The sequence below is a fragment of the Hemicordylus capensis genome, chromosome 2 (assembly GCF_027244095.1).
Source record: "Hemicordylus capensis ecotype Gifberg chromosome 2, rHemCap1.1.pri, whole genome shotgun sequence".
Lineage (NCBI taxonomy): Eukaryota > Metazoa > Chordata > Lepidosauria > Squamata > Cordylidae > Hemicordylus > Hemicordylus capensis.
Genome location: NC_069658.1, coordinates 157,714,004 through 157,725,159, shown reverse-complemented (window position 1 = coordinate 157,725,159; position 11,156 = coordinate 157,714,004). Strand labels below are relative to the sequence as shown.

The 11,156-nt window shown below is 47.6% G+C and overlaps 1 long non-coding RNA gene across 1 annotated transcript; it reads left to right on the top strand.

Moving 5' to 3' along the window:
* Positions 1–2,877: 2,877 nt before the first annotated feature.
* On the top strand, positions 2,878–6,744 carry LOC128346993 (uncharacterized). The gene is made up of 3 exons (XR_008317333.1): positions 2,878–3,287; positions 3,627–5,889; positions 6,429–6,744. It is a non-coding gene; the product is annotated as an uncharacterized LOC128346993 (long non-coding RNA).
* Positions 6,745–11,156: the final 4,412 nt, after the last annotated feature.

The following is an 11,156-nucleotide window of genomic DNA, read 5'->3' as shown; positions in this document are numbered from 1 at the left end:
AAATGAAGCCGGCTATGGCATTCAATCTAAAGGCAGCAGTCCTGAACGTGGCGGTGTCTGGGATGAACCAGCTGTACCTGGGATTCAGCCTGAATTCCAACAAAGGGAATTCCCGTTGGTTAATTCCTCATGGGAACTCAAGTCCTGAATCCCCCCTCCCTTCCCATTCTTCTTCCCTTCCATGTCTGACAACTGTACTGGAGGAAGTGGACAGAGCTGAGTTAGGGAACCATTGAGTAGAGGGCCTTCCACCACAGAGCTCAGGACATTTCTGTGAGAGGCATTTCTTCCATCCGGGATCTGGGAGCACCCACTCTCTGCTCGGATCCTTTTCCCAGTTCTGCAGTCTCCCTGAGAAGCAGCAGCTGCAGAATATTCCATGGAGCGGGTGGTGTCCCCAGAAAGGACTTGAGAGCAGCCCACCAAGTCAGGGTGCCCGCTCCATTTCCAGGAAGGCACGGAGAGTCCTTCCATCACTAACAGTTCAGTGCTTCTAATTTTCAGGTCATCTACAGCTGCCAGTTTTTGTCATCCGTCATCCAGGATGTTAAAGACGCCAAGTCATCAGGCTCTAATATGCTTTCCTATAATAAAGACGACGCCATGGAGACCGTACTGGTGATTGAGATGCGGCAGAGAATGGAAGGGAATGCCCAAGCGAGGGCTCAGTCCAAAGTGTGTGTTTGGGGATGGAGCTATCCCAAGGAAGTCCGTGGGTAGTGACCAACTCTCTTCTGCTCTTTGATCTCTGCCAGGAAATTATGGAGGATGTCAAGAAGCATCCAGACCCTGGGTTCCTGCTGCAGTTAAGCCTGGACGCCGTCACGGAACTCACGTATGCTTATAGCCCACGGGGATTAAATAGGAGGGGGTTGCGTCAGGAAAGGGCAGTGGCAAACCTGGCCAGATCTGTAACTGGATCTCCCGTTTGCGAATCAGGGCCTCTCCAGGTGGGGATTGGTCATTTTTGAAAAAAAGAAGGGAAACCATCACAGACCTGTCGTCGTTTTTGACGCTTGCTGGGTTGCCATGTTCCTCTTCTCTAGAGGAGCTTCCATTGGCTGGATCACCAGCCCGCCTCACACTACGAAATCTCATCTTTCTCCCTCCAGCAAAATGAAGCTGCCTATGCCCTTCAATCTCAAGGCAGCAGTCCTCAATGTGGCGGTGTCCGGGCTGAACCAAGTGGACCCAGGGACCCAGGTAAATACTGTACTTCTTGGGCTTTTTTCTCTTGCGAAGAAAACGTGATACCACTGTCAGTACCAGTGATTTTTCAATCTTGTATTCTCAAGACCGGTTGTGTCTCCTACTCATGACTGAGCTTCTCTTTCCACCCTCGAAGGAGAACATGGCATCCTTTAAGGATATGCTCAGGGGGCTGCTGGAGGAGGCCCCCTCTGTCTACAGCATCATTGGCATCTTGAAGGTAAGCGCAATGAAAGCCCTATTGGGATGTTAGGTAGTAGATGCGTGCAGGTGTCTGAACGCTGGTACGTGCATGACTGTAGTGGCATTTCTTTTCAAAGTGAACCTGGGCACGGGCCCCTCACAGGCCTGGTACAGAGAGGGAGTGTCAAGCAATGCCTCTATTGAACAGCATGTATGAATTGCAGTCCCTGTGTCCAGACCTGCCCTGTGCACTCTCCACTTTTGGTCCGAGTGTGCAACATAAGGTTTGAATGGGGCTTCTGTCTTCATCCTCTCCGACATCCAAACGTGGCCTGACAGAAAGAGGCAGCAGACCCCATCCTCTTGGTGTATTTAAGATACAAATAGGTCACTTCCTTATTAGAAGCCAACTGGCTGAGAAGACAGAGAAAACCATCACTCCCATAAGCAACTTTCAGAAATATTGAAGATCTTGTCAACTTTATTGGGGGGGGAGATGTTTATATGGAATTAGATCCTCCTTAGACTCCATTGGGACGCAACCAAGGGATGTTCCTGTAGTGGAACAAATTCCTTCCGGGCTTAGCTCTCAGTAGCATGGCAAGGGATGATTTAGGCCAGTGCGATGACTCTGAGCTGCTGTTTCAACCCACAGGAGCTCCACAGGTATATTGAATCAGAGGAGCCCCGGCTGCAGGCTCTGGGCCGAGAAGCCTACGTCTACGTCCTGCAGCATGTGGCCAGACTGCCCAATGTGGAAGTAAGTACCCTGCTGTGGACATGGCTTGGCTCTGCTTCAGCATCCTCTGGGACCCCTTGTCAGCTTCCAGGTTCAGAAGAAGACCTCCCATTGGTCTCTGGTCACACGGGGGCTGCCTGGCAGCACACTTGCTGGAGAGGGGCTGTTTCCACTGGGGCTCACCGAGGAACAGGAGGAACAGGACAGAGTTTTCACCCGCCCCCACCCCATGTCTCTTCTGGCTGCCCAGTGCCCAGAAGAGCCACACTCCATCTTTGGGAATCCTCAACTTTGTTCCCAACTGGGTCATCTTCAATTCTTCACTGTTTTGGATATGGTGTCACATTGACATGAAAGAAACATGTCTGTCTTTATTTCTACAGCTGACCACACACAAGGCTCTCTCCCGCATTGAAGATGACTGGACTCATCATTTGATTAAAAGCACCATCAAAGGTAATGCCAATTTCCAGGGAAGTGGGGCGGGCAGAACTGTCTCCTTGGAATCCCAGAATGGGCCTGGGTGACAAAGGTCATCATTCGACCAAGGAGCCCCAGTTTTGCTCTGACCTCTCTGTGGCAGGCCTCCCAAGTGGGCATGTCTCAAACTCCCAACCCCTCTCACATGGGCAAACACGGTTCTTCTTGGGAAAGTCCTTGCAGCTAAACTGTGAGGTCTGGAAGCCATGCTTGTCTTCCGCTTTGGCAAGCCCAGTGCAAAAAGTGACCCATTAGAACCTCCTCATGTATTCAACATGGACCTGTCCCTCCTTAACTCTTCTCTTAGCCAATTGAAAGAAGAAAACCCAATCTTTTCTCTTCTCTTCCCTTCAGACGATCTTGTCCTGGAGGACTTCGACGAGGAGGAGGAGTTTGAGAATTGTATGAGTATCAGAATGGAGAGGGTAGGAGTGGCTGAATAGCCATTTGAGCCGGAGACTCAATCTTTGGTCTTTTTGTTTGGTTTTCTAGGCTGAGAGAGAACAACCACTCCAACAATAATAGAACTTGGTTACCCAGTGGCAGTAGCTTCAGGACAGACAGCTTTGCACAATGCATCTTTATGTTGCGGGATTCCCTTGGAGATGTCGGGAGTGCCACCGGCTTCGCTGAAGAATTACGCCAATTAATGGAAGATAGGTCTGTCGATAGACAGGTGAGCTCTGGGGAGCCCGGTGAAGGATTGCAGGTATCCCTCTGAGGGCTGGATGCTGAGGAAAAACAGAAGAAAGAACAGGGAAAGGCGGAGAGGACGTGCCCCAGCTTGTGGCCCATTTTATCCTCCGATGCAAATCTCTGGAAAAAAGATGCTTTCCCCCTGCTTAGTTGCCTATGTGCCGTGAGCTTTTGGAGTTGCTTCTTGTGAATGGGTTGGTTGGTGGGTTGGGTATTTTTCGATCTCCCCTTTATGATACTAGTTGGAAAGAAAGTCACTTCTGCTGTATTAGATTGACTGGCCTGGATCATGTGACGTTCTTTCTTTCTTTCATGACAGGCTGAAACTACTGATGGTTGGGCTGACAGTCCAAATTCCAAAACAGCCATCCCACTTCCTAGAGGAAAGGGCTCTCTCTCTCTCTCTCTCTCTCTCTCTCTCTCTCTCTCTCTCTCTCTCTCTCTCTCATTTTATTGAATGTAAGTACAAATAGCTGGCTCTTTCTTTCAGGTTTGAGGTCATTCAGTAATAAGTCTTCCCCAATGCAAACTATTTTGAGGGTTACAATTTTATGTTTTGTCCCCCCCCCCCAGTGTTATAGTAGTGGTGCTTGTCAAAGTGAAAGTGGCTCTCATATGGAAACCCTGACACCTTCCGTGCACACGTAAGAAAAGGATCACTGGTTCGTGTTCCCATATGGAATTGTACACAAACATTGAATGCAGGTCTAAACCACCCAGGATCCACCAAGCCAAGTGTCGTCATATACGTTGGCCCACCTGGCCTCAATCAACCTCCTGTCTTGGCTGCTGTCTTTGACTCAGCAGATCCCCATTTCTGTCATCCTGATTCCATCCCTTCGGTCTTGTGTTCCAGACAGCAATTGTGTGTAGGATCTGTAGAGCTTTTGCTCAAATTCCAAGCACAGTGGTCTCACCCTACAGACACACCCTTCAGGTTACTCCTGAAATGGGAAAAATGTTCTTTGGCTCTAATTTCATTTTCTGACATTAGAAACAGGATAGATCCAATTTGTAAGTATTTATTCTTTATAATTTATTCTATTTCTATACCGCCCCTCCAAAAATGGCTCAGGGCAGTTTAAACAGAGAAATAATAAATCAATAAGATGGATCCCTGTCCCCAATGGGCTGACAATCTAAAACAAAACATAAGACAGACACCAGCAACTGTCACTGGAGATACTGTGCTGGGGGTGGATAGGGCCAGTTACTCTCCCCCTCTAAATAAAGAGAATCACCCCATTAAAGGTACCTCTTTGCCAAGTTAGCAGGAGAAGCTATATTACTTCTAATGTGAAAAAGGTACATGATACAGAAACCCAATATTGATGCAAAGCAAAGAATTCATTCGACAGCAAAATCATTTTTTATTATGAACATTTTGCCTTTCCATTATCAAAATGATGTGGTCGCTAAGAGTTGACACCCACTTGACAGCAATCCATCCATCAATCACATGCGTGCCACAAAGAAGCAGTTCTTTTCTGCCCGCATTGCTTCTGCAAGCTCACATTCAGCAGAGTCGTCTCGAGTTGTGAAAGCGTTAGTACATGACCCTCCTCCCTTGAATGAGTATTTGGATCCATCAGTTACCCACTTTAACATTTTAAACGAGATGTTTGCAGATGAAAACTCTCTTCATCCAACGGAACTAGACTCGACAGGTAGTGCAGAGCCTACTGTGGAGGTGTCCGGCAGCTCCTCTTGCACTGTGAAATTGGATCATTTTCCATTTGTGAGCACGGAGGATGTGGACAAGCTGCTTGGGAGACTTCACTTGACTACCTGTTTTCTTGATCCTTGCCCAACATGGCTTATACCATCTAGCAAGGAGGTGATCGGATTAGGTCTTGGAAGCATCATTAATGCTTCTCTGAGGAAGGGCAGGATGCCTCCTTGCCTCAGGAAGGCCATGATTAGACCACTGTTGAAGAAACCTGCATTGGATCCCATTCTAGGCCTGTCTCCAACCTCCCATGGTAGGGCAAGCGGATTGAGAGGGTAGTGCCATCTCAGCTCCAGGAGTCTTGGAAGAAGGAGATGATCAGGGCCCATTTCAAAATGGCTTCCGGGTGGGCTATGGGGTTGAGAAGGACTTGGTCCTTGGTTGGGTGATCTCCAATTGGGAATTGACAGGGGGAGTGTGACCCTGAGGATCCTTGTGGATCTCTCAGCCGATCCTTTTGATATCAGTGAATCATGGCACCTACTGGAGCGCATGAAGGGGTAGGGAGAGGGGTAGGGAGTGAGAGGCACCGCTTTGCGTTGGCTCCACTCCTACTTCTCATGTAGGTCCCAGATGCTGTTGCTTGGAGATTGTTGCTCTTCCAAAGGAGAGCTATTGTATGGGGTTGCACAGGGCTCCATTCTATCTCCAATGCTTTTTAATATCTACATGGAACGGTTCGGGGAAATTGTCCGGGATTTGGAGCAGGGTGTTATCCTATACTGACACCCAAACCTCTTTCTCCATCTCAACTTCATTAGGAAATGGACTAACTTCCCGAAAGACTTACCTGGAGTCCGTGATGAGCTGGATGAGAGAGAACAAACTGAGGCTGAATCCAAGGAAGACAAAGGTACTCATGGTGGGAAGTTTGGACCTAGGAAGTGGCTTAGATCTGCCTGTTTTGGATGGAGTGACACTCCCAGAAAGAGCCCGTATGTAGTCTGGGAGTACTTCTGGACCCAAGCCTCTTCCTGGTCTCTCAGGTTGAGGCACTGGCCAGGAGGGCTTTCTATCAGCTTAGGCTGATACGCCAGCTACGTCCATTCCTGGAGATAGACCAGCTGGAAACAGTGGCGCATATGCTAGTAACATCCTGCACTAGTGCCATGCACTGTACATTGGGCAGTTTTTGTCTGCAGTATGCAGAATGTATGTAGAATACAGCAGCCAGGCTGGTCTCTGGGGCTTGGGCCCAAGATATTAAAGGAAATGCTACCTTCTTCATGAACCCTGCTGCTACCTATTCAGATCACCTGGTGAGGTTTGGTTGCAGTTGCCACTGGTTCAGCTGGTGCTGACCCAAAACCGAGCCTTTTCTAGGGTTCCCCAGGACTTTGGAATGTGCATCCTAACTAAATCAAATGTTTCTATATTTCTTTCTATTCTCAGAATTTTTCACCAACTACGAATGAAAAGATTCCTCAGGCAATGCACACACTACACTGTGCTGTCAGTAGAGTGTCGCCCGTGAAGCTCGTCACTCCCACCCTGATATCTCTATTGCCTAAAGTCCACAAAAAAGTCTCAGTCATCAGCTCTGATTCCAAAAAAGCTGACTTGGGTATCTACAAACCTTAAGTCTGCACAGTGACTTCCGGGCCAAGACAGGGATCATTACCATCCCAACATAGACTCGAGAGACCGCTCTACTCTCCAAAACACTATCCCATAGGATTCGGCATATTGCTACTGAGAACCTCGACACTGGGACTACTCTTCATCTGATCATGCCTGATCGTTCCACTAACTTCTTCGACGACAGATCTGGCATTGGTGATAGAGGACGCTATCTTCACCCTTGCTCTTGGGCTCCACATCGAAACCAATATCTGGGGAGATTGGACCATCCAGACGCTCGGTCCCGATCACATTCTCCTCAGCACTGCCGGTCTTGGTCTCAGTCAAGACATAAAAGAACTCAAGCAGCCGGACCTTGACCCTCTACCACCAAATTCCTGAACTGAAGAATCCGCCTCAGAGGAAGATGCTGAAACAGCTCTGGACATCGCATGGGGTTCCACACCTTCAGATCCAATTGGAGATCCCAGGCCTCTGTCTCCCTCGGAGTACCTGAAGCTCTTTCAGCACCTGGAGCGAAGAAAGGGAGGGCCAAACTGAATAGCATGCCCTACCATTTTTGAAAAATGCTGGAGCCCAACTTGCCCTCATACATACAAAAAAGGATATTCCCAAGGAGGTGTTAATTCTCTTGGAAGGGTCAATCATGTGGAGCTTTGACTGCAAGAGGATGGATGGCAGAAGAATGTTCTTCAGAGCTGTGTAGTTATTGGGACCATTTTCAGCATTTTTAAAGTGCCAAAATGTCTTCAGAATCCGGTTACAGAATTCAGCTTCTTGAGTCTCAGCTTTCTGTCCCTCTTTGAAAGAAAAAGCCAATTTCTAGCCCCTGTGATTTTAGAAAGGTACGCAAATGGTTCTTAAGAGGATGTTGATACTGTTGAAAGACCCCTGGGCCTTGAATGCTGAAGGACCCTGCTAACGGGGCAAAGAGGCACCTTTTTAACATGGTGATTCTCTTCATTTAGCAGGGGGAGAGTAACTGGCCCTATCCACCCCCAGCACAGCACCTCCAGTGACTCTTGGGTTTCTTTTTAGATTGTCAGCCCTTTGGGGACAGGGATCCATCTTATTTATATATGATTTCTCTATGTAAACTGCTTTGGAAACATTTGTTGAAAGCGGTATAGAAATATTTGTTGTTGTTGATTTCCAGTGTCCAGAGGCCACAACTTCATGGCTGTGTACCCTTCCCTTTCCATTCCTATAGTCAACAGAAGCACAATAGTTTTGTTCAAAGTGAGAGAAATAATGGGAAGTGGTTTAATTTGCACCAGTTATCCCATCGCAGAACTCAACCTTGCCTGTTGCAGAATTTAGGCTGTTGGTGCACACACAGAATTTAAGCTGACAGCACACACAGTGCTGTCTGCATTCAGTTCTTCCACATAGCAGCATCATAAGAAGTTGTGCTCCAGTTCATGGCAAGGCTTTTTTAAAAACTGCATTGCGTTAACCCTCCTCCCCTTTATCTTACATAGGTCCCTGTTTTCCAAATCCACACTCTGTTGGACCGAGTTTATAGAACTCAGGGTACATGTACCGTGTGAAGACCTCAAGTACATCGATGCCGACCATGGTAGATACCTGTGAAGGCATGAGACTGGAAGACCTCAGTACCCAATGTACAGCCCCATGGGATCTGGCCCATTGATGAAAGGGAAGACGTCATTCAACTCTACTGACCTGTCTATAAGACACAACAACCTCGATCAGGGATGTCCAACTCAGGGTCTGTGGGCTAGATCTATCCTGTGGCGCTCCACTGTCCAGCAGCCGAGCAGGTCCAGCTGATTCCTGCCGTGAGTGCCGCCACATTCCCTGTCTTCCCTCTCGCCAGCACCGCTGCAGCGACCGCTGAGCAGGGGCCAGGAAGTCCATCACCACCATGGCCGAGAAGCAGCCCTTATCCAGCTCTTCTTTCCCCCATCAGGAAGTCATGGCCAGAAGACTTTTTTCCCTTTTGAGATGCTTTCTTTATTTGCCGAACAGACCCAATAAAGGATGTTTTAATTGAAGGATTTTGTTTTCAGTATCATACAAAAATTAGTGTCTTTCACATTTTCACACCAAGCAAGGACAATACATGGTTTTAATGGTTTTTTTGTTTGTTTCATGTGTACTGTTTATTGTAAACCTCCCAGAGACATACGTTTTGGGTGGTACATAAATACATTCAATAAAATAAATCAATTGATAATGTAACTCTGATCCTGGAATCTTATTTTCTCTCTCTCTCGGAGTAGTTCTTCAAACTGGCCATCATGCAAGCACATCACTTGGAGCATGTGCAGGCAAGGTGTCAGCCTGGGCACTGCTGCCTCCGCTCCTTCCATAAAGAGAGCCAGCGTGGTGTAGTGGTTAGAGTGCTGGACTGGGACTGGGGATACCGGAGTTCAAATCCCCATTTAGCCATGAAAGTAGCTGGGTGACTCTGGGCCAATCACCTCTCTCTCATCCTAACTTCTTTTACAGGGTTGTTGTGAAAGAGAAACTCAAGTATGTAGTACACCGCTCTGGGCTCCTTGGAGGAAGAGCGGGATATAGATGTAATAATAATAATAATAATAATAATGAAACAGTGGACCACCTATTCAGCTGTTGTATATGGCACGTATATGGACATTGCACTCTCGCACTTCCCAGGGTGCACATCCCCCCAAAAAAGATTAGTTTCAACTTTAAAACTGCCCAATCTTCCTACTATTGTATTGGCATCCATTCATGCAGTAGTGCTTCAAAAAATTAATCTGTGAAGTAATTAACTTGTGAATGAAGTGGTAATTAATAGAACCTGAAGGGGTTCTGCAGAAAAATATAGTCATAAACATTTTCCATTTCAGAAAATGTTTTGCTCCACATGGTACACTGTGTACAAATATTAGCTGCTTAGAACAAGACGCAAGTCATGTAACATGAGGCCTGAAATCCTATCCACATATACAAGTCCTCTTGAACTGGGATTGACTAAGTTCTGGGTTAATAAGCATAGAACTGAATGGAAATACAGTAGGACACGCAAAAAGCATGCTTTGATTTCATTGCAAGTTAGGGGCCTTTTCAGACAATCTCTGACTTGGCACAATAAATGCACATTAGACAATTGTTACATAGGATTCCACATTCCTCAAGACAATGAATGCTGCAAGAACATTGCAGTTTCCCAGCACTAGCACTGCTAGGAAATGTGATCTCCCCTGATCTAGCTCATCTGAATGCTATGAGAAGAATGCACAACTGGAAGAAGCCCCCACTGGAATGATAAGCAGTTTTTCTCAGCTGCTAGAAATTGGGGGTGGGGGGGAGTCAGGAAGTGTGCAGGGTACAGGGGATCTTTCATCAGAGCTGTGCACAGATATTTGACAGAAAACCGGAGAGCTGGTGTAAATATAGTGGTGACTGAGAGTGTTGGCCTTGGACCAGGGAAACTTGGGTTCAGAATTCAAATCCCTGCTCCACCATGAAGCTCCGTGCATGGGGAAATCTTGGCTGAGTTACACACTCTCTGCCTAACCCACCTCCCAGGGCAATCCCATGTGAGAGCCAGTGTGGTGTAGTGGTTAGAGTGCTGGACTAGGACCGGGGAGACCCAAGTTCAAATCCCCATTCAGCCATGACACTTGCTGGGTGACTCTGGGCCAGTCACTTCTCTCTCAGCCTAACCTACTTCACAGGGTGGTTGTGAAGAGAAACTCAAGGATGTAGGACACTGCTCAGGGCTCCTTGGAGGAAGAGCAGGATATAAATGTAAATAATAATAATTAAAAATGTACACCCAGAATACAGATTTATTCATAACGGTTATAGTTATAGAACACCAGAGAGAAATGAGGCCTCTCATTCCAGTGCGGCTCTACATGCCATTCCAGACCAAGGTACTACTTCCCTTCAGATCAGTGTGGCCAACAAGTTGAAATGATCCCATCTCAAGCAAAAACATCCGGTAATTTGCCTTTCAGGTGCTTGCCCAAGAGTGCTTCTTGCTTGCCCAGTAAGTAAGTAATTGCCGGTCTGAAAAAGCCCCCTTGACCGTCCCCCATCATCTGAATTACAACTCCCATCATCTCACGGGGATGATGGGAACTGTAGGTCAAGCCAAGGTTGCCTCCCCTGTCAAAAAGGCTACTGTTATTATGTAACACACAAAAACCCACAAAAGACTCCAGCCAAGTTTAGCATATGCTTGGATGGGCTGGGGTGGGCAGGCTATCCCCATCAAGCCCTGAACAGCTGCTGATGCTAACCAGGAAGGGAAGAGTACAGACAGGGAGCGCACAGTCTTCCTGGGTAAAAGGGTTTCCCCTCCCTCAGGCAAGAACTTTCTGAGGGCTCCTTCTCCGGCTGACCACTTGGAAGCCAAAGGAGCTCCAGGAGGGGGCAGGATATTTCCGGCTGGAGCAAGCAGGGCTCCCTCTCACCCGAATTTCGCCATTGCTCCAAGAGCTCCTCAGACTGGGAAGACAGAGGCAGTCCCTCCCCAGGCCATGGAAAGTGTCCCCGCCCGCAGGAGGGACGAAATGAGGTCTGGAGATGCTCGCC